The 25399-nt window shown below is 26.8% G+C and overlaps 1 protein-coding gene and 1 long non-coding RNA gene across 10 annotated transcripts in view; both read right to left on the bottom strand.

Moving 5' to 3' along the window:
- LOC107450919 (uncharacterized) overlaps positions 1-25399 on the bottom strand; it is a 653937-nt gene that overhangs the window by 353502 nt on the left and 275036 nt on the right. The window lies entirely within an intron of this gene.
- On the bottom strand, positions 6268-9747 carry LOC147801814 (uncharacterized). The gene is made up of 2 exons (XR_015430417.1): positions 9029-9747; positions 6268-8315 (listed from the first exon to the last, which is right to left on the bottom strand). It is a non-coding gene; the product is annotated as an uncharacterized LOC147801814 (long non-coding RNA).

Genomic DNA, 25399 nt, shown 5'->3' on the forward strand with positions numbered 1-25399 from the left:
TATATATATATATGTTCTAATTATCCATATATATATATATATGTTCTAATTATCCATATGTATATATATATGTTCTAATTATCTATCTATCTATCTATCTATCTATCTATCTATCTATCTATCTATATATATATATATAATTTTAAAGTTAAAACAAATAATCTACCCTTGGTTAAAAATAAACATCACACCTCCTATCAAAATTACAGTGGGAAATTATAATGACATTTCTTATAAAAAAGCAACAACATAATTCCGGTAATAAAATCAAATCATACGGTATTTAACCCATTTAACAGTTTTTCTCTTCGTAAGGTAACGGTTTACCGGAAATTGTGGTTTTCAAAATCTTATTTCTTATAATTATAAATGTACCACACCTTTATTACCACACTTTGACCACACATAAAAAAAAGTAAATGTAACCAAGCAAAAATTTTTTATGCCATGCTCTTATGTATGATAAAATTAGCAATATTTACCACATTTATTACCAAATAGCATGGTATTAAATGTATTTGTATATTTATTTTTAAATAAATAATCTTGCTTTTTGGTATTCCCCATAGAGCCAGAAACAGTTTAAATTTTATCATAATCTGATAGTTTTTGTCCATGCTTTTTTTCGCATTGCACATAGTTACAGTATTTAACCCAAATAAGAAATAATCCATAAATCAAATGAAGAGTACATTTAAACATTGTGGAGTGTGTTGAACCAAAATATTGTCTAAATTTGCAGCTATCTTCAACATGGTGCTAGTTTTACCATACAATTATTATTAACCTTATAATCATAGTTGTATATACCAAAAAGGGTTTTAGAAAATTGAGCAAAAATGCTTCAAAATCGCTGCAATACAAATAATAGTCTAATTTGTTAATCCCCGTATATTCAAATTTGACGCAGCATGCACTCAGTTTTGAAGAAAATGTATAATCTCAAAAGTAGTGTGGAGGGTAAAATGTGAGTGAGATATGTTCGTTGGTTGCTAGCAGGATTCGACTCAAGGACCTCCAGATTTCCGATATCATACTAAGATTCTATAACTACCGTAATTGAACACTTCAGTCCAGGAAGAGTTAGAAAGTTTTATATAATGGCTGCCGCAATGACACAAAATGACATTCCATTCACTTAAAAGTTAAGATATAGCAAAATAAGCAAATATTGAAATTAAAATTACCGATATCCTGATTAAGCTATTGGAACCATATTTCCCAAAATTGCAGCCCTTTGTTCTAATGGTATTGGAAATTGGGATTGGAGTGGCCGCTGCGTGACTATATATTGCTTCTAACTCTTGCTTGCTCTAATGTCATTGCTTATTGCTCTAATGTCATTGGTTCGAACCCTGCTGGCAACCACTGAATATTTCTCACACGCATTTGTTCATCCACATCATTTTTGAGATTTTCATTTGTATGCTTTGCTCAAAAATAAGTATACGCTGTTTCAATTTTGAAGAAAATAGGGTTTTCAATATTGCTTGTCTCGGAGATATTTTGACTCAATTTTGATAAAAATTTTTTTAGTGTGTACTTCTTAGCTTTATTAAGGTTGAAGCAAATATGCACTTTTTTGTGGTTAAAGGTATCGATATTCTGATTCAACGTTGAACTGATTTCTCTGAGAGCGAATTTCGTAAAATTATTATTCATTTATTACACAGGGTTAAAATTTTTCCTCTCTGTTCACAGCCAGAAATTTTGTTATGGATTCATACTTAATATGTTATTCAGTTTCTAGATGTTAAAAACACGGTTTATTGTTTTGTAGTTTAAATTGATTTTGAATATTTTGGTAATTTCATTACAAGTATTAAAATTATTTTATAAATAGGATTCTAATTTTAAAATTTTAATGTAGCTAAGTTGGATCTATCAAAATTCAGAACAAATTTCTGAACTTTGAAAAACCATGGCAAATCTTTGGAAATAAAACTAGATGAAAAATAAATGCTCTCTATTAAAAATTGGCACACCAATATAGTTGAAATCAGATTAAAAGTTCCAGACATCAGGTATTATCTAATTATTCATTTTTTTTCTTCAAAACTGTGAAAAACTCGTGCTTTGGAACTTGGTTACACGAAATCTCTAAATAAATAATAATAAAAGAATAGCTGATAGAGGAACACTGTTTTCACATGGGAAAAAAGAACTTTAGGTACAGTCAAAATTAGCTTTAAAATTACAGGTACGAATTCCATGTTAGTTTTCGTTTTTGATTAAAATAATATGAATTTAATTATAATTATTGAACAATATAAGAATAAAATTTTTGTAATTTTAAAAGAAAAATGAGCTTATTTAGTACATACGTCATTTAGACAAGAACAGTTCTTAAAATGACACAGGGAAAAACTTACTATACCTTGGCCAGCAAAAGTATCCGGCCAATACATTGTTATTTTTAATTTGATTTCAATATAAAAGAATTAAGTTGAAATTATTTGTGTTTCTGAGCATCTTTATGTTTTCAATAAAGTGCAGTATTTATATGCGTCTTTAAAAAAGGTACATAAATAATTTTCACTGAATATAACGTTCCAGCCTAAGTCTACAATTTTATTGGGGTTCTTAAGTCGGTCTTAAGTTTAAGTTTTTTATCTCTTAAATCCCCTTGAAGTTTGCACCTGGGATGCTAATGTTCAACTCTGAATATTTCTGGGTGAGGCTAGTAGGGGTGAGTAAATTAGGGATTGGTAGATTCACAGAGTTTGTCCTTATAATATAAACGTGACCTGGTAGAGGCTTATTATATTACTCTGATACTACTACTACCCTCTTGCAAAAATGAGTTTAAAGTCGAATCATGATATCAATACTTTGAAACTCGTGCAAATTTGCTGAGTACGAATTTGTACTTTCGTATAATTTGCTGCAACCATAATTAAAAGTTAAGTTAAACCATATTTCGCTTTAACTAGAAACTTATTACCATGAAAAAATAAGTATGGTCAAAACTGTACATTCTTTCGGGCTTTGCACAAACACCAAAAAGCATGGTAATTTTTAACGAGGCGCTTTGTTATGACTTTCTGGTTAAATTAAAAATAAAACGTGGTTTTATTAACCTTGCTGTTTGGTAGTAAATGTGGTAAAATTTGTTAATTGTTACCAAAAGTCGGTAATTTGCGTCGGTAATTCGCATTATTCAAAATTTCAAACAGTATGCAAAAAATGTATATATATATATATATTTTTCTTATTCTTATATTGATAATTTTTTTAGTTCTTTTGTAATGAGTAGAAATGTAGAAAATTTTAACATTTTTAATTTTTTAATTTTTTAGAATATAAAAAGTTTATAAAATGATTTTGCAGGTCTCTATGTGCAAATTTATAGAATTGATAACAATTTTTTTAAAGTTTTAAAGCATATTTAAATTTTAATTAGTTAGAATATCTGCATGAAAACATGATATAAATATACAGAGTTTTTATGAAATTTTCCGAAATAAATCAATTCTTTTTCAAGAAAATTCAAGAAAAAATCCCTTTTATTAATTCTTCCCGATACATCAATAGAAATGATTTAAAAAAACAAAATTCTTCAGAAATGGTATCAAAATAATTATATTAACTAAGTTTTACAATTCATCGTAACATTATGCTACGGATAAAATTTATAAGACTCAAAATTTCATTTATTTATTTATTTTCTTAATTTGTCAACAAATAGCTATATTTAGTGTTATATTAAGTGAATTTTACAAATTAGCGTAACATTATGTCACAAATAGAATTGACATAATTCTAAATTATTTTCTCTAAAATTTATCAGAAAATAGCTATATTTTGTGTAAAAAAGCATTGTTATTATTTTTTTATTTCTTTATTTTTTTAAAATACTCTAAAAGCATTTTAACACTTAAACAGTTAAAAGATGCTTACCGATGTTTTGCCGATACTTGTTAGAATGTTTTAAATATATTTAAAAGCTTATTAATAAATTTTTTTCCCCGATATCTTATGTGATTATTGTACGCCAGTGAATGGGTTTTTGATATTTTTTTCTTACTTTATAATTTAAAATAGTAAAAAGGTTTGCTTGGCACAATTCTGGATTTTTCTTACGGAAAATAGGATATTTGAACAATCTGACAAGTTACAAAACTTTGAGTATAGATATGTTATGAGATTGCTGAAGGCATTTGATTCCTTTTGATTTGTTGATGGAAAAGATTTAGGAAATACATAGACAAAAAACAATGAATGCATCATTAAACTTTAAATTGTTGAATGGCAAGAAAAGCATGTGAAGTCAATAACACCAATGATAAAATGTAAAAAAAAAAAAAAGAAAAAAAATTTAATTATTTATAGTCTGTTTGTTCAAGAAATCCTCCCTATTCTATGGAATATTTACAGAAAAATTATTTGAAACTGAAAATAATCAATTTTCGGGCATTTTCTGATATAAATTCTATTTAAAATGAATATTTATTTTTCGAAATAAAAGCTTTTAAGTTCATCATGATTTCCTTTACTTAAATCAAAATAAAAAACATTTTCTTTTTCAATGAAGATTATCAAAGTTAAGGTAATGTTTTCCTTGTGAATTTCAAATTTTAAGTTATAAAAAATAAATAAGAAAAATAAGGACTTCAAAAAGTCTTTGATCTGAATTTGATTTTTTTTTAAATCCAGAAGGTTATGATAAAGGCTAGTTCATTTTAAGTTCATTTTAATTTAGAACTGTAGAATAACTATGTTTTACTCATCTATATTTTTAATTGTTATGCGATTTATACGGATTTAATTTTTTTCTTCATATTACAATTTAATTTTCATATTATATTCATAAAATTTGATAAATTTTTCAACTGAATAACTTTGTTGAGAAATTTTTTTAAAAGTATTATGTTACTTTAAAAAGTAAATCTTTCAAATCTGATATGAATTTTATTACAAAAGCATTGCATGGTGATTATATTTTACGATTGATGCAAATCTATGAATTTCTGCAATTTTAGAAATATTGGTCAACTTCGCTATAATATCTGTACTTTTAACAAAAATAATCAGCGAAAAGAAATTTGGTAATAATAACGTACTGTATGCTAATGGCTTTTCTAGTACAAAAGAAAAAAAAAACGTAACTTCGGTTATAAAGTCAAAATATAGTATTTAAACCATTGAATTGGCAGTTTTTCCGATAACAGTTTACTGAAAATTCTAGTTTTCAAATTTGAAGTTGTCATTATCCTACATTTAATTAAAATACAAAATTGAAAAATAAATTTAAACGAAAAAATGGTTTTTATGCCGTGCTCTAAGGTATCATGAAGCAAATTATAAAATTTTACAACGATTACCAAATTTTAACACGTATTATAAAACCATATTTTAATATCAACTTTACAAAAATTATTATTAAAGCACTTCGGTAAAGAATTACCGACCTTTTCGGTGTTCCCATAGAGCTAGAAACAATACAAATTTCACTATAGTTTGGCAGTTTTGATCATACTTCATTTTTTTTCTCAGTGTATGGTTCCAATTTCATGAAACTTTAGTAAGGTGTTAAATTGAATTATGTTTCCATTCAAGTTCCGACATAGTATCTTGTAATTAATTTTAAGAAGTGCGTAAGTTAAGTTGGATTAAGGTTAAAAACTTCTTATTTCCATTCAGTTGGATCGGAGAATTGAATTAAATCTTAAGAATTGCGATAAAAATTGTGGCTCAACATACTGCACGTTATGCCTGTGATTAATACATCACTATTGTAAGGCGGAAAACCTTTTACAAAAGTTTAAAACCTTTTCATTTAATAGCTTTATTATTAATGTTAAAATTTTTGGACATCTTTGAATAATAGCACACTCTCAGAAATTAAAATCTCACTTTAACAATTCAGTAATCTTTGAGCAGCATTTCGTTAGTTTTTAGGATCATTTCGTCACGAAATGACGTGATTTATAATGAAACACGAACTCTCTAATAAAGGACGAAAATGTTTCCTCAATTTGAAACCTCATCTTAGTACATCGTGAGAAATTGTTAACTGAAATGACGAAATTTGAATAAAAAGTAGGTAATCGAAAATACAGAGACAAAATGAGCCGACCGACTTGTACGGTGGCAATGGAGTTGGCCACGTACTAGGAAGATCCGCGGTTTGAATCTCTCTTCGGGCATTGTTGCAATTCTCCTAATTGTTCTATCTGTCCTTGTGTTGAGCCCCGTATATAGTGCCCACGATAAGGTGTTTACTAGAAAAGATAGACACATTAGCAGGTGATGGGCATTTTAAAGTTTCTTTTTATTTTGCAGAGGGGGGGGGGATAGAATGACGAAACATCTCTTTAGTTTTGTGACGATGGTTTTTATGTCAACTTAACGAAATTTTCAAAAGGGTTTCATCAAAAATGGAGAAAGTTTCATGATATTCGAGTATTTATTATTTACAATGTTTTGCTTAAATTTGCTGAAATCTGTATTGAAATGAATCAAATCACGTTATCGTTCCTATTAACTCGTCTTAAATTTGAACGTGACAATATGGATAAACATGAATAGAACACCTTATTAATAATGCTACAAGCTTACGCGGAAGTATAGTTCAAGGTCCTAGATATTATGATTGAACCAATTTTTCTGAAAGGGTATGAATAAGATACATAGTTGTTTAGATAATCCCGATCGTAGTTGTTAATAAATTATTTATTTTTCATTAAAATTTGTTAAAAATGTAATAGTCTTTCCGCAGAAAAAAAAGAAAATTATTCTGATTGATAATATTCTTACCTCTACCTTTAAATATCTCTAAATTAAATTTTATATTTCGATAATTTGCGAGATGAATTTTGGAAATAGCAAATATTTTATGTCACTATCACGTAGATATTAATTTAAAACATTTATTTTGATATTTTAGAGCTAATTTCAGATAGATTTGATAGTTATTAAAAAAAAGTGAACATTTTTGCTTTTTAGATTCTAAGAAACAAAACCTGCACGATTTGTTTTTACTTTTTAATTATTTCAAAGTGACAATTTTTTCATTTTTATTCGAGTTGGGATTCTCATTGGATATGCTTAAAAACTTTAAGGACAAACGCTGAAAAACTAAATGCCACAAGAAATTTAAAAAAAAAAAAATTGATACATGTTTTTTTTCAACCACAAAAATAATTTGTTTCACCACAACTCTCAAAGTAGCAGCAAAAAACACTTTGTTTTCGTTTTAAAACTAAATTTTTTGAAGAAAAGCAGATAATTAAAATTAATTAAATGAAATGCATAAAATTTAATCTGTGTACTCTTACAAACGTAATTAAAACTTGAAATTTAATAATTTTCCATTCTAAAAGGAACTTTGCTTAAACATAATTTCTTGCAGTTAATTTTTCAGATAAACTACCTCCAAGACTTTGCTAGTTATAAATCAGAAGGAGGTTTAAATATTCATGCTTAAAGCCGCTTCTGAATCATGTTACTCAAGGAAGCAACAAACTTCTAGCGGAACAAGCATGTCCTTATTACATTATAATAAATTACATCTTTTCAAAAAATATAATCACAAATCACAATTTATTGTTGCTATGAATCTACGTGATTGGAAAGTTGCATTTTTTGTTTCATGCCTTTTTTAATTATTTATGTATGATTATTTAAAGAAAGCTTAGCAGGAAAACATATTTCACTTCTATTTCACCACCGTTATACATTTTTGATACTAGGGGAAAAGGTTTAAAATGGACCACTTATTATATATGCAGTAGTGGAAAATTATTTATATTCGAAATATTTTCAGAATAGTTTTAAATATCTTTCTTATTTTGGGGAAAATTACATACAAAAATTATTTAATCGGTTCAATAAAGGAAATTTGTAATCAAAATACGATTATTGGTTTTCTAAATTAGATCACTTGTTTCCTAAAACAAGGCATTAGTTTTCTAAATTAAACTAACTACTTGATCCCTAAATTAGATGAGAAGCTTCATGATTTTCCCCCTGGGTTCATAAACTGGGCTACCAGTTTCCCAAAATAGACCACTTTTTTAATAAACTATAGACCACTCGCTTAATAAAATATAGACTACTTACTTCTTAATTTAGACGACTTGTTTCCTTAAATTGTAATAATAATTACCTGAATTTTCTAATTTCAAAAATTTAGCTACTAGTTCTTAAATTGGACCACACGCTTTCTAAATTATGTCACTGGTTTCATGAACAATGGGCCACTTTCTTCCTCAATTAGACCACTGATTTCCAAAACTAAACCCTTAGTTTACTAAACTGTCCCCTTCTTTTCTAAATTAAATCACTTATATTCTAAATTGGACGAATAGTTTCTTAAGGGGTCACAGTACCTTTGCAACAATTTTTTAAAATAACGGTATGATCATTCATTTTGAGGATGCTTTACATGCTCATTTAAGTTATAATCAATAATTTATCTTCAAAAAATGATTAAACTGTTTAATTTTTTGTAAATTTTAAAAAAAGTTGAAAAAATTCTAAATTTTTAAATCCCTAAGGCTTTTTTATTTTAACATATTTTCAAAAAAAGTTTTTTTTCATAGTGCTTGCAATATTTATATTAAAAATTTTGTGCATTCATTTGTAGATATATCAATTAGAATATTTTTTATAGATTATTTTGTAAAAAAGAAGAAAAAAGAAAGAGTAAAAATTCATGATAGGTATATATAACATGCGGTAAAAATTGTAATACCTCATAAAATGCTTATTCCATGCACAGTTTAAATAAGTGTATTATACTCAAGATAAAAAAGTTTACTTCAAAGCTTTATCTTAAATAGAAAAAAATCCTTAGGGATTTAATTAAGATTAAGACACAAAATTATCATCTATGCGAAAAAGCACTTTAAAGTCAGACTGCTGGGCAAGTTTCTGTATTAGAACAATTTAAAATCATTCATAACTTTTTTAAAAATGTAGATAGAGAGATGAATTTTTTTCTGTACATCTGAAATACTTTGAAGTTTTATTATAAGCAATAAAAAAAAATTTGGTATTTTTGTCATTTTTTGGGTACTGTGACCCCTTAAATTATGTCTCTGGTTTCATAAAAAAACGAACCATTTGTTTCCTAAATTAGACCAGTTATTTCCTAAACTAGATAATTGGTTTTCTAATCTATGAGTGGATTCAATATTATAATAAAAAAATCTGAGGATTTCTTTTTATTAGCGTTCATCTTAATTTGACGAAATTAAATGAAATAAAAACCATTAGCAAACCTGAAAATTTAGTAGCTAGATTTATTTATTTGAAACTTTTAAGTATATATCGAAGTGAATACGAATTTACTAAAATGCATCTTATTTTGTATTCTATTTCTAACAATTTTTAAAGACCCTACAATCACTTATATGTCCATACGCATTAACTAAAAGTGGCCATCACTCCTCGAATTTATGTGGCCATTTCTCCTAAACATTAAGATGAAATGGCCACCGAATTTCAAACGTCAATCCGTCATTATATTTCTTTGTTTTTTACTCAATAAATAAGATTTGGCTTGATATGTGTAGTAAAATCCACTCAGTTGAAAAAAATACTTTACCTACACTGTTAAAAATGGAAACTCAAATATCACGAAACTTTCCTCGTTTTTGATGAAACCGTTTTCTGGTAAAGGCTCCGAGCTAGAAAATTTTCTAAGTGATTAAATAACTACCGTCACTTTTTCAAAGATTCGAATTCCGTCAAAATTAAAAAAAAATATTTTGTCATTCCATTTCCCTGCCCCCTCCCCCTCAGAAAAAAAAACTTCTAAGTGGCCCAATGTATCCACCTTTTTCAATAATCACTTTATCGTGGGCACCATATACGTGGCAAAACACATCAGATAGGATAGAGTGAAAATTATACCCATGCCCGGAGCAAGATTCGAGCCTCGAATCTTCTTGGTACGAGGCCAACTCCTTGCCCACCACACAAGCCGATCGGCATGCTTTGTCACTTTGTTTTTAATTGTTTCAGTCCTTATTCTAGTCTCGTCATTCTAGTAAACAGTCTCCCACAATGCACTACGATGAAGTTTCGAGTTGAGGAAATATTTTCGCGTTTCGTCACGAATCACGTGATTTCGTGGCGAAATGATTCTCAAAATTAACGAAATACTGCTCAAGGATGGCTCAATCGACAAAAGTGATAATTTTGCTTCTAAGAGTGCACGTACTGAAAAACAACAACAAAAAAATACCCAACTCCAAAAAATTATTTGATTCTTAAATGAAATAAAAATTAAGACTTTATATAACTTTTGCTGTCATGAAAGGCAACTCTTTGTCCAAATTGATAAACAAGTTAAACCGCGTCTTGTGAAACTACTGCAATATATACACAAATTTTGGAGGTATTTAAACTGGCCATCTGTCCTCTATAACCATTTTACCTAGACTTATTTAATTGTGCACTTAATTTTACGCACTAACAAAATGCAGTATTATAGAATAATTTTATACACTTTTTTAAAAATTAAAAATACGTAAAAGCATAATTTTATTCAGCAAATGAGATTTAGTTCTTCTGGAGCAGATCCTGCGAAATTGAGAAACTGAATTAATTTGCTTTAGAAAATGTGGGTATAATATGAATATGTGAAAAACTCTGTACTAGATCTTACATAAATTGTTATAAAATATTGTTCATGGACATAAGGGATAGAAGGAAAGTGATTATTTTATAAATGTATAAAATAAAACTCCTGGGTAACATGGGTAAAATTGATTAAATAAAAGAAGAGAGGGCAGAGGAGATGTTCAATAAGATGTAAAAATAATAGACTGATATAATTACAGGGAAAAAAAACAGTTTCCCATCTATAAAATGATGATGTAATATATATCTGCATTATGAATTTGGCTCAAAATATTAAGAGCAAGAATAAAAAAGTTAACTTTAAAAAGAAAAGGGACATTCAACTGTGAGAAAACTGGTCAAAACTTTGCTTTCGGAAAGCCAGAAATCGAAAATAAGTTTATTGGAATTTATTTATATATTTATTGTTTTTGTAATCAAGTAGTCAATCAATTTGACTAAACATCTCGTAATATATATATATATATATATATATATATATATATATATATATATATATATATATATATATATATATATATATATATATATATATATATATATATATATATATATATGTAATACAAAAATTAAACACTTTTGTATTAATAAAAGAATTAAAACTCTTTCGTTTTCATAAAATGTCTTTGTTAAAGAATAAGCGTAGAGAGATTCTATTTTGGGAATCCAAGGCTGAAAACATACCATTGAAATATAAATAGATTTATATTTCAAGGGAAGAGTTATTTTTAGAATCGTTCCCTTTTTCACTTCCATATAAGGAAGCAGAAATGACTTTCCTTAATGCGTAAGGTTACAAGGAATGTACGACAGTGTGCCTTTTTACCTCAAATCTGTGTTGGTATAAAACGTAAGAACGCATAGTTTTGCGTGTCCTTTTCATCATTATGTGATCCTGATAAGCCATGCCGGAATTGTCCGAAGTCTTGTCCACTCCCCCTCCTTTGCAGGAGTGGGGACGTGAACTGTTAGTAATACCAGCCTACATTTAAATAAACCTGTTCAGAACGTCTGATGGCTTAAGACTGCAATTATTTTAAGCTAAATACAACACTGATAACAGGGTTGGAGCCCTGTTATTACACACACACACACACACATATATATATATATATATATATATATATATATATATATATATATATATATATATATATATATATATATATATATATATATATATATATATATATTATATATATACTATTAAAATTAGGCGAGGGACAGACTCATGGGAACAATGTAGTCAAAATTGCGTACCGGGGACCTTTATTTCCCATACAAGTTAGCAACAATCGAATGTTGTCCTCAAGTCGCTATTGTTGATCGAGCACCAGTCCAGTCTAATGGCTGGCTACCAGTCCAGCTCAGAGCCTTAACCACTGTGCAATCGACATATGAATTTATTAATTTTTTTAATGAATTTGGCATACAACAGAAATTTTTTGCAAATGATGAAATTTTTTGCGAATTATGAATTTTGCAAATTATGACAAAATTATGAAAATTTTAATTTTGACCATTTTGTTATGGTTTACATTTTTCTTATTATTTTAATGGTTAACATAGTTAAAATTTTCTCCCATGCTTTCACATCGCTATTCTTTACAAACTATTAAAATTAGTTCATAAAATCTTTTCGAAAGTTTTTTTTTTCAAACCGTAACATTTGGCCAAAAGTAAAATTTTTGCAATTAAGGCGTAAGTATTAATCGCCTTGAAACACTATTAATGTTTTGAGCATTTTGTTAGGAAAGCTTTTTGTTTTTTAAAGGCAAGGTCATATTAATCTAATCTGTGAAATTTCATCGCAATATGATTTTAAAAAAAAAACGCTAGATTTAGGCAGTTTTTTTTTAAATTCTGTTTATTTGCACAGTAAATGACAGAAAAGATATTTGCAGTTGTTTCTTATATTTAAATTACTATTTAATATTTAGTAAGAAGTTATTTTGGTAAAAGCTGAGTTGCGAAGTGTAATCGAAAGGAAAACTGTAAAATGAAACTTTTAAGCCTTTTTAACTTTTCCAATTTTGCTAGAGTTTGGTATTTAAACTTTATATTCATGCATTTGTTCAAAATTTAAAATTTTGAAAATTATGAATGTAACCAAATTAGTTTTTGAAAAAAGTTATGGCTTTTTTTTTGTCTTCTTAGTTTTAGTAATAGTTAAGTTATAAAAGTTAATCTGATGCTTATGACTTTATCTTATGCAGAGAAAAAAAAAGTTATAATTCTGCTTTATAAAGCCAAAATATATGGTATTTAAACCCTACCTTTAGTAATTTTTTCATTCATACTCATACAGTTTACTGAAAATTCTGGTTTTTAAAATTATAGATCTTATTACAACACATTCAGTAAAAGAAAAGAAAAACTGAACAGTAACAGTAACAGAAAAGAAAATTTTACCGAATGAATGGTTTTTATGTCATTCTTTAAGAAATCATGATAAAAGTACCAAATTTTACCACATTTAAAACCATATCATCAAACATTATAAAACCATATTTTATTGTTTTTGCCAAAATCATTACGAAAGCATTTCAGGAAAAATTATTGCTCTTTTTGATGTTCCCATAGAGCCAGAAACATGGTAAATTTTACCATTTTCGAGTAGTATGGATCATACTTTTTTTCTCAGTGCACCTGACCTTTAAGTGTAGCTTTTTTAAAATAGACTATTTTTCTTTGACTTAGTAAATACCCCTATTGCGCATTTTTAGATAAGCACTTTTTTTTCTCTAATGAAAAGACAATTCGAAACGGTTTTATCATATTAAACAAAAAATACAAAGTGCAATTAAAGTAACTCAAGCAATTACGTATTTTAACTAAAATATTTAACAATTTTTAATTTCTCACTTTTATAACAGAATTTCTATTGGCAGCGTTGTCAAACTTATATGCATGTTATGTATACTTCATTACAGAAAAACGAGACTTATTCTTTTGCCAGGATTTTTAATTGAATATGTCTAAACACCAAAAAAGAAATTGTTTTGATATCTATATTTTGATAAAAATTTCATAAATATTAAAAAGATCTTATACGTGCAATATCTTTACCTCCAAAAAATTTTCGATAGCAGTGTTAGTGATAACTAAAGTAGTTATCACAAACATTATGAATACCATATATGAAAACCTTCACATCTCATTAAATGGCATTATGAATACCATTTAATGTGTTTTGAAGGTTTTCATTTAATAAACAACCCCATTATAATTTTCATACTGCATTTCGCATTATTCGCGAAAAATTATTTTGTTGAAAAAAGACCATTAACTTTTTCTCGTATATTTAAGCAAGTGCAAAAGAATGTTCGGCTGAGGCAAACAGATGCAATATAAGACACGCTGAGACGTTATTAATAAGCATTTCATGCAAGATTAATAGTCAGAGTCAAGTCTATTTATTACACGATTAACGGTTTTCTTAATCTTTAAAATTCGATACTTCGTGAGCTATTTTCCATACAAAGTTTTAACACATTAGTAAAAGAGATAGAAAGCCCTATTTAATGGTTGATTTAAAATAAAGATTCTTTGTCCTTATAGAAAATTTAATTTCCTTCTCCCCCAATTTTTGTTGATAATATTTTATATTTAATACACAAAATACTCCCAGTATACACTGAGAAATTTTTCAGAAAAAATGGTCAAATTACAATTTATTTAATTGTTATTTTACGATATTCAAACAAAACAGTCAAATAACTATAAATTAGGTGGTATTCAAAAAGTATCCATCAAACTCAAACATTATCTATGATCATGTAACAAAAATCAAATAAACTAAACTTGATATATTCTGTAGTTGCTAAAACTTTAGTTTGCTAGTTATCACTAGTTATAAAAAGATCAAGACTTTATGAACACCAGTAACGAAAAGTCATTTCATACTATAATTCATCTTAAAGTAAAAATAAGTTGTATGCATTGATAAATATTATGGCGTTGAAAATATATATACTTTTTTCAAAACTAAAAATTAGTTATATATAAAATTGTATCGAAAACTTAATCGTATTAAATAAAAGCAAAATTAACATCACTTTAATGTAGTAAGAATATCTATATTTTCGAAATTATATAACACTTGAAAATAGTATTTTAATAAATAGTTAAAAATACAAGCTAAACATGAAGAACGTTCCTGGGATAGTACCATTAACTAATTATTATTGCTAAGTAATTGGCAATATTATTTCGTGTGCATCTTCTTATAATTTTTTCACATAATTTTTTCATATAATAAAGAGAATTTAAAAATTGTATTGGAAATTTTAAATAAAATTTTATGGAATTCAAAGATCAAAACATTTGCACAAGATTATTTGCGGTCGCAAAACATGAAGTGAACAATAGCTAACAAAAGAAAATATAAAAGATATTAGCTTTACTTTAAGTTTTCTCTTTAAAGCCATGCTTTTGAATTAAAGAAAGTACTTTGATTAAAAATGCATAGAAATTAGGTGAGAATGTTGGAAAACTAAAGTGCAAGAAAACATTTGAGTGCTGTAAAAATTTAATTTAGAGATTAAAAGTCAAGGATGAGAGAACATTTACACTTAGATTAAATTATTCTTACTTATCCAGCGGAATATAAAAGTTCATAGTGTTATCATTGTTTTTAATTTAAAATTTTTAATTTCGATTCTCCAACAAATTAATTAAAATTCTCAGAGCACATTGCTGCAAACTATCATACATGAGTACAATATTTCTTTATTATGATAAGAAACGTCTAATTAGTTGGAAATAGAATAACTCAAATTCGAAATACTCTTATTAAAAATTCCTTTACTTAGATTTACCTATACCTGACTTAATTCTTGTTCATTTTTATCGATGAATAAATTGAAAACTAAATAATTGACATTTTCAGAATTTATTTATAACGTCTCAGTTTTTTTGCAATGTTGTGGATTAATAATATTTTAAATATTTATCTATACATATTTTTGTACAGGCAATCTTACTTTCTTGGAGCGTGAGTTAAGCATTTTTCGTAACGTCATTTTTTAATAATCATTATCACTGCAATCATTATTTTTACATTTCTTAGAGCCACCATATTTGTTAGTTAGATGGTAATGACTTAGTGTTTTTTGGTACTCCAAGCTTTAATGATTGTTGGTCGTAAAATTAAGATCTTTTTAACTTTTAGAAACTTCATTTCAGCTTTTAGATTGATTACTATTTAGAATTGATTGCTAAGTTCTTCGATACAACTCTGGGCACTTATTACTTTTGCACTGCAATCAGTATATTTTTTCTATAACCAGAGTTGAATACCAACAGAATTTTAGGTTTACGACTATCGATTCTTCACTCCATAGCCTGGTAGTTTTAGAACCAACCCAAAAGACGAGGGATGTTCTTGATCAAGCATCGAGACAAACTAGCCTCTGAGGAGGAATTTTGATTTAACTAATCCACAAAATATGCATTACTTGGAAAGGAAACCCACGATAATCTCTCACAGTCAGTCCAATGGAAAGGGGATTACAATCCATGGTCCGTTCAGGGTATTTTATATCCACATTCTGGTCAGTGCTAGCCGGAAGCAAAATTATTATCAAACAGCCATGACTTTGATTCGACCCTGAATCATATCACTGGTAGGTGAGCTGTTTTTCTCCTGAGCCAACTTTAGAACCAGTATATTCAATCTAAAAGATTGTAATGGTAACGTATAACACTACTTCTTCATAATCGAGTTGCCTGAAGTTAATGTCTTTGCTATCTTTATAATTACCATATTCAATTTAATGAAACTTAACTGTAGCGCTTTTCATCTAACGCCAATTATTAATATATTTTGTACAGCATTTAATCTTTTATCATACTCTTAAGAATAGACAAATTGAATTTGTAGAACATTTATTGTATTGCCAGGTATTAAGAATTTTTTCCACTTCAATTAAAAACTACAGCCAGTTTTAGTTTTTATACCCTAATTGTAACCCTATTGATGGAGCTTACATATTTAAACATATTCATATAGTTATGGGTTTTTTAACACAAACAAATGAGCGATAACATTAAATAAAGTTTTTTACAATCGGTTTGTTGTTCGTTGCTCGATTGATTTAAGTACTCTTTAATTTATTTATTCTTTATAAAATATATTTGAAGTTAAAAAAATTGTTTAAGTAAAGTTTAATGAAAAAAATTTTTATTAAAAAATTTTAGACAACTAAGTACGGCAAAAAGTTATAAAATTTTCACATGCCGTGCTGTAGATAAATTAAGTAAATAGAAATTGCTTGAATAATGGTTTTTCTGTAGTCCAAATTTAGATCATTATTTCGTAAATTTTAATTAAATTTATTTAAATCCTCGGATTACACAGAAAATTTATTTTGAATTTTTTTTTTATTCTGTTTACTTTAAGGTTTTAATAAAAACCATTCATTAAATCTACGAAAGTTTTAATAAAAACCATTCATGTGTGTTTTAAATGGTGCAATTTGAGTTTGAATTAAATCATATGTCAATCATTTCTGTAATTAAAGAAAATGGTATGTATTTAAATTTAATTTTGTAAAATAATGATGCATTTAATTTCATAAAACAATGATGCATATTTATTTTTTAAAAATATAATACTCCGGAAAGCTAATATTTACTAAGTGACATAGAAGAGCCTCATTATATTAGAGTAACAGATAGAAAATGCTCCCTTATATAACCAAAATCTATAGCTCATTCTAACATATAGGAGAAAATAATTATGTATAAGAATTTATTTCAAAATATCACCGAAAAATAATTACCTTAAGAATGGAATAATTTTTTTTAAAGATTATAATGAAAAATATGAGTTTAAATAAACGAAAAAATAATAAATGCATTGATTACATCTGAAAACTAATTACCTTCATAGTGAAGCAAATGAAAATCAAAGGAATAGTAAAAGAGCTTTCTATATTCACTTTCAATAATCGTGAGGGGTGCTCTAATGTTTCTGGCCAATCATTAACGTTACAAATGGTCATCGGTTAATGAACTTGGAAAGGAATGGTGTCGGTCATTTCTAATGGCACTGTCCATTTAAATTCAACAGCATCTCTTAAAATGGTAACTTTAGATAAGTGACCGAAGATTTCCATTTATTTCGTAATTCAAGGAGAAGAAAACGGAGAAGGCTTAATCTCGCGTGGACGCTGGCTAGGTTGAATCGAAATCGGAAAGTCTATAGCTGTTGCGTCAACTGACCATTAATTTTGATTTAGAAATCTCCAAACACGCTGAAAGCGAAAGATATGATGACAACTAAAGGCGAAAATTCACGTTCTATTGATCAAAGTGACAAGCCATGTAAGAGCTAACTATTAACATAACAACTTCACAAGTTAATGATGAATAGATAATTCTAAGAAGTATTTGTAATTTCTAAAAAACCGATAATTATTATCTCTCGTCTGCAAAGTAAAATATCGCACTATGGAGAATAGCTAAAGGTGCATGTGTATTAAAGCAGTACTGCTTTAATATGATAAACATTATGATTTATCACACATGCTACGAATGATTTCTAGGATTCAACAAAAATACTTCTTTCTGGTATCTCTAAATATAATACAGCTGTGGTAGTTTAGTGGATAGAGAAGAGGATTCCAGTTCGGAAGGATTGGGGTTCGATCCTTGACTTCGGTAACTGTCTAATGCAACTGAAACAGAATTCTAATGGTTTTTGCTTGATTTTTTTCGGAAAAATGCTAATTTCCTGATTAAACTTAAACATTTCAAGCATTTTTCATCCCGTGACAGCCCTTTAGCATGACTTCGAAGGCTAATTTCGATAGAACTATTTCTAGGAATAATTTTTGAAGAAAAAAATGTTACTTATACTTGGAAATAACTAAAGAGTTTAGATATAACACACGTGACCTGCAAGTAAAGATATGTTTCTTCAACTGGCAACCCTTTTATGCTACCTATTTTATATTGATCTAATGTCAGTCTAATGTAGTGATCTAATGTCATCTTTAATTATGAAACCAGCCACTCTCGAATAGCGATCGAATGGTTTCAAAGAAATCGAATCGAAGAAGTGCGTTTCAGTTGCATAAGGGTGTAAGACCTACCGAGTACATGCTATATACGTGCTAGTAAAATCGGTGGAATGAAAAGTTCTGTGGTCAGTTGCTGAGCAGTATTATGGGTGCATGCATCTGGAGAAAATTTCCTTCCCCTTCAGATGAATTCCCCTCTCCAGAAAATTGTGATAGCATGTTTTCGGATCATCCTCAGAAGATGTTTCCCAGACCGTCGCCAATAGCCCATTATGCAGCTTTAGTGTGACGCAAATAAAATACCTATCTACCTACCAACCATCTAAATGTAATAAAAGGGTAAACTTTACTTCATTTACTTAATTAATTGATTGAACAAAATGTAACTTTTTAATATTACTCTCTTGGACATATTTTCGAAACTTTTTTTATAATGCCTATTTTTCTCTTGTTCAATTGTATCGTTTTATGAAACATAAAAATTTTTTTCACAAATGTTTTGCTAGAATTTTTTTTCAAAAAAAAAGCTAATATTTAAAATTTTAATAAAATTATGTTTTTATTTTAGGATACTGCTGAAAATATTGTTCTTTATTATAAATGATTTTTTAAATAATTTATCAAAGTTATAGATAGTTTTTACATTTTTCAGCATTTTTTGTTGTCAAAATTTCATTAAAAAAACTATAAATTTAAAACTGTATATTTTCCTTCTTTTAGTTGTTTTTTTCTGAAAAAAATATTAACCATTTTTAAATATTAATTTCCCTGAAAAAGTATTAAAAAAGTAAAATATCATCTCTATAATAAGCATATTACAAGTATCATTGATTTATATTTTTTCCATTTTAGAAATATGCCGTTTTAAAGTATAAAAAAAATGGGAAAAATGATAATGAAAAGAAAAGTTAAAAGCTTCAGAGTCGTATGAAGTTCAATTAAAAGACAACTAAGTTTTTTCTAACGATATAGTTAAAGCACAATCACAATATTTTCAACATTTTAAAAGGAACCTTTAATAAAAAAAAAAATTCAAAATTTTTAAAATTTTTTTATACATCATAAAAAGATAAAGTGACTACTTATGCAATCACTAATGAAATTGTTGCATGTATGATGTTTAACAGGCACTTTAATAACCTAAAATCATATCATTATCCTAACCTGAAGTTCCAATTTGTATACTTCGAGGGTGTAACTTGGAATACGTTAAATAAAAATGCGGACAATATTTTGAATTACTAGACCAGACACAAATATGTATTTTCTCTGATTAAACGTACCTATCCAAATTGAACATATCCTTCTTCAAAGGATTTGGATCCTTGACCCTTAAAATATAGGATGCGATCTTGAAAATATGGTCCTAGTATTTTAGTGAGAGAGTGGTTGAAAGTTTGGGCCCCTAAATGCTTATTTCATGTCTTTGAAACTATTTAAGTTGATAAAATTTTTGCTTATATAACAAGTTTTAAAAATAAGTTTTTGCTTGCAATTTCAAAACTCGTTTTGCTTAAAAAAATTCCATGTAAGAAATTATATATTTAAAAAAACAGCTTATTTATAGTTTTTGATGTTCATTTTAATGATAGTCACTTTTATGAGGAAAAAAAAAACTCAGAATAACTGTTGATTGCAATTTCACGTTCTAGGAAGCAATCTTAATGGTTCGAGTGGTTGATCTGAAATATGCTAATTAATTAGTGTAGGCGATATTTTAAGTTACGAAATTAAACACAAGCACTTAAAATCTATATATAAACATATCTTTTTTTTTTGTTGACAGATTCTCATCTCTGACCCCCAAAACATAAAGGGTAGCCGCAACCTGGGTAATATGGTACCAATAGTTAAGTCAAGAGAGCGCTTCAAAGTTTTATCCCCTTAATGTTAATTTTACTTTGTGCGTATTTTGCCGCGTCTCGAGAACTTTTTAATCGAATTGAAAAAATCTTTGCACACAATTATAAAAACTGTTTTTCCAGATATCTATAGATAGATTCTAAAGATAAAAGATAGATAAAGATATTCAATATATTTAGTATATTTAGTGTGTGTATATATATAGCATTTTTTTATCATATCTCGTATACAAAAATTGGCTTTTGCAAATTTTATTATTATGTTTACTATATTTTGTATTAAAAGCAGAAACTATAAGTACATAATATCAGAATAAAAGATCATGTCATCAGAGATTTATATTCAACCGGTTTATATTCATTTAAAAGCATTATTATTTTTTTAATAAGAAATCTACTAAAATTGCTAAAATAAATGCTTTTTTATTAATTTAACATAGTTTCATAGTGGGGTCAATGTGCTACTAGGATCTGATGAAAAGCATATTAAAAGAAAGAAAATTGAAGAACAAAAAAAAAAAAAAAAGCATAAAAATTATTCTTCACAATATTATGAAGATCTACATTTGTAAGTCGAGGTTTAAAAACAATAATAATAATGTAAGAAGTAAATGATATATATTTCTCAGCCATTTAAATCATACAACCATTATTAATTATCGTTATTTTTTATTTATTTAAAGAGAGGGGAAAAAACGGAAATCAACTTGTTTATTCAAAAGTAAAGAGAAACCACAAAAGAATTATTTATATGGGTATCTTAAAGTTCATTTATTGACTATACAGGCAATGCAAAATGACATTTTGTTACTTATTTTTTTCCTTTCAGATTACTTTGAAATACGATATTTATATTATGAAAGCAACTCAAGTAAATGATAACATACTTATGTAAATACATATATATAGATAATTATTTTTGAATAATTTTAATAATTTTAGTGAAAATGCTGGATTTAATTCATGGTTATGCTTTACATTTAATAATATTGACTTTTGAGTTCTTTCCAATATGTGCTCAGTATTGTTTAAAATTTTTCTTGCCTTGTTTCACGGAAATATATACAAATTTTAATTTGTGCAATTCTAATTCAGATGTGAATTTGTTTCAAAATTGATTCTAAAAATTTGATTGAAAACAGATAATTTTAGTTTATATTTTGTAAACTGAGAAAAAAAATTATGGTCAAAACTACGAGAAAAAGAAAAAATTTATAGTATTTCTGACTCTATGGGAGCACTAAAAAGCTGTGTAATTTTTTAGAAACACATTGGTAATGATTTTGGTAAAATTAACAATAATATATGATTTTATAATACGTGATTAAATTTGGCAATTTTATGATGATACCCATTCATAATGATGCATGGCACTATTGTTTTTGGGTAAATTTATTTTTCAGTTTTGTATTCTTTACTAAATGTGTGGTAATATGAGCCATAAGTTTTCTTAGGATTACATAAATATTCTGAAAAAATTATTTTTCACCTACATTTTAAAATGGGACATTTTCCTGCAAAAAATATAAATATAATGAAACCTCTGCATTTATTTCAATATTATTGACCCCTTTTTTTTCTAATCTGAAGCACTTTTATCTTTCTTTATGAATGAAATTATAAGTCTATAGAAATAAAATCATTATATTTTAAATAATGAGCATAAATTTAATTTTCTGTGCAGATAAAATATTGTTGGTAAATATTAACAACATGCGATGCAGACAATCAGGCTCGTGGTTAAAGAAGTTTTAAATTTATTTTTTCGATCAGGGGGACTGAGAGGAAAAAAGACACTGTTCAAACTTAATCCATACTTGTCCAAAAGTGCATCAAAGTGTTCAAAAGCTATAATTCCAAAAATAGTTACAGCACTTAAAACGACAAATATAAACATTATGAGCGAATTGCATATCAAATTATATTACTGTATTTTTAATTAATATTCAATTTTAAATATTTGTGAAAGGAAGTAAAAAAATTATAACATAAATTTAAAAAATTTGCAAAATTGAACTCACACAAGTTCATAATACTTTTAAGATTATATTAAATAACTGTTAAGTATATATTAATTATGTAGACATATTTAAACGTTTGCATTTAAAGTTTATAATATTTTCAATAAACTATTACTATATAATAAACTATATAAATCAAAGAAAAACGACTATATATTATTTCAAAAATGAGATCGCCAATTGAGGTAGGCTGCTTAGCATTTTTCTTATTTTGTTTCATGTTGCATTTTTTAACATTTTCCTAATAAGTTATTAAAATCTCTTCGAATTTTAAAATTATTTATAATTAATTCTGTTCATAAGCTCTATTATTTTTAGTCTGATAATGAAAATTAAACAAACAATCAGTTGCTTTTTGCTAAATATATTATAATGCATAGCATTCATTTCTTTTACCATTTCATAAATAAAGCTCTTTCAAAATTTAGCTGTAGGCAGTCAGCAGAAAGATTTTGGACAACTTTAGACAAAGCAGAGAAAAATATGTTTTCAGCGATAGATTTAGTCATTGTGTCCGAAACCTGGCCTGTCCTAAATAAAACTGATAAACGGAACTGGCTAAAATTTTTCATTATATCACATTTAAATTTTTTGTTATATTTTTCAAAAGTAATGCATATGCTATTAATGTTTACACTAATCCATTGTGCAATAATTCTTTTTTAAAAATTTGAATGCTTTATAAACAGTGTTTAATTTTTCATATTATTCAAAAGCTGTACTAATATAAACATGCTTTTATTTGTTTCAAAGACAAATATCCATTCTCAAAATTTTCAATTTTAAAAAGGCTTTAAAATTCTGAAGTTTAGATTATACTTTATTTATGTTATTGTTTTTTATTTTTAAAAATATATTAAAACCTAAACACATTTTGTGTTCATTTCAAGGAAGAAAATTTTAAGTAAAAGAAAATAAATAAAAAAATGCATATTTCAAAAGTTATCTTTCAAATTTTTTGAGTCTCATCTTGAGAACTGAAAAAAATACAAAGGTTTTACTAAGAAAAGTGTATTTCAAATTTCAGGGTCATATTTCATGATTTAATTGATAATTATTGTCATTATGTTTACAATTTTAAAATTTTTTTCTATTCTGGACTAAACAATTATTCGACATGGTTAGATATTAAGACTTTTTTATGAAAAATATTACGAATAATTGGCATAAAAATATTTTTCGTTAAAAATGTGGAGTTACATTGCTGAATACATGATTTGTAATGCTTTTTCTTTATTTATTAAATAGTTGCACAAATATTTTACGATGCATTACTAGTAAATAAAGTAATAAGTAAACATGGTATGCTTACATAGAATGTTTAAGTTGTTAAACAGTATACGCGTGAACAATTCATTATCGAAATAGTTTTTGATAAATAAAATTGCAATGGTAGCAACTAACACTGTTAGATAAACAAAGTAAGTTTAGTATTACCAGTGTGAATAAATTCGAGCAAAAAGTTTCTTATGCAGTGCTATTGGATCATAATAATTTTCTTTTATTTAAACACTTCATGATTGGATTCTCTACTATCTATCATAACTAAGTTTTCTATAATTAAGATAAATATTATTATGATTATTATTATGCAGATTATTATTATTAAAATTCTTTTTATTAAGTATTGATAGTATTTTTAGTTAATACTTTTTTAAATCAAGTTTATTCATCTTCATGAGAAATACATTTTAAAAGGGTGAAAAGTATTTCTTTCGATAAAGAAACATTTTTCTGAAAATGAAACTGAAAATCATTCAGCCAACTTAAAAAAAAGAAATTTTTTGAAAATTTTGAAAGAAATTTTTTTTTTAAATTTGTAAGTTACTAAAGGTATTTATTTTGAAGCAAATATGTACTAAAAAGTAAAAAGAGCATATTATGTAAAAATATTTGTGAATGATTTTTTGTTCTTAATAATTTTTCTCAAATTTTATCTAAAGGCTTTCTCTCAGTTTTATTGCTTATAAAAATGGTTTTCGAATTCAACTGGAGAAATTTATCATAACTGTTCAAGTTTGTTCAACTGTTCAAAACTTTCTCGTTTGTATCTAAGCAATTAAATTTCGTAATTCTGCTCCTCCGTTATGCAAACTCAATATTACGCAAAAAATATGCAGAACTTTTACATTAATATTTCGTATTGCTTATATTTATTAAAAAAATTTAGATTGTCTTTCAGATATTCTATTTCAACAGAATTCGTAATCTATATCTGAAATTTTTAAATTCTGTTAAGATATATTTTACCTGAATAAAATCCACAAAGAGCAAATCTTTCCATGCAGTCATACCTGTTTAAAGTTAGTTTTTCTAATTACAGTTTATGCATGCGCTTTGAGTTTCATCTATAAAATAGCTATAATTTATCAAATCAAACAATATTTGAAATTTCTAACTTATAGGCACCTAGAAAAGTCAAAGACAAATTGCAGTTCAGAAAAACTGATTTCGTGTAAAAATAAATATCTCAGGAAGAAAATATGTTTATGAATAAAAATAGTGTTATGTGTAAATACTTAATTCTGAAAATTCTTAAATTTGTTTAATTATGGTAACTGCAAATAAAATATGTAATTGACAAACTTACAATCCACTCAATTACTCAAAATGTTGCTCCAATATGTTTACACCGTTAAAAGACCAACAAAATACGATATTGACGATATTTTGCAAAGGAAATAGCTCAGGTTATAAGAAAGTCAACGACAGGAAAATTGTTTTGAATTTCTCATGGAAGTAAATTAGAGTATGAGAACAAAAATTAGCGTTAAACTAGGGTGACTGAACTTTCTTTTGCATAATAGTTCAATTTTAATGTTTAACTCAAAAATATTTATTTTCAAATTGCTTTTCTTATTTATTATTTTAATTAATTATTTTATAAATACTTATT

This window comes from Parasteatoda tepidariorum, chromosome 11 (genome assembly GCF_982258835.1).
Source record: "Parasteatoda tepidariorum strain Cologne lab strain chromosome 11, Ptep-v5.0, whole genome shotgun sequence".
Classification (NCBI taxonomy): domain Eukaryota; kingdom Metazoa; phylum Arthropoda; class Arachnida; order Araneae; family Theridiidae; genus Parasteatoda; species Parasteatoda tepidariorum.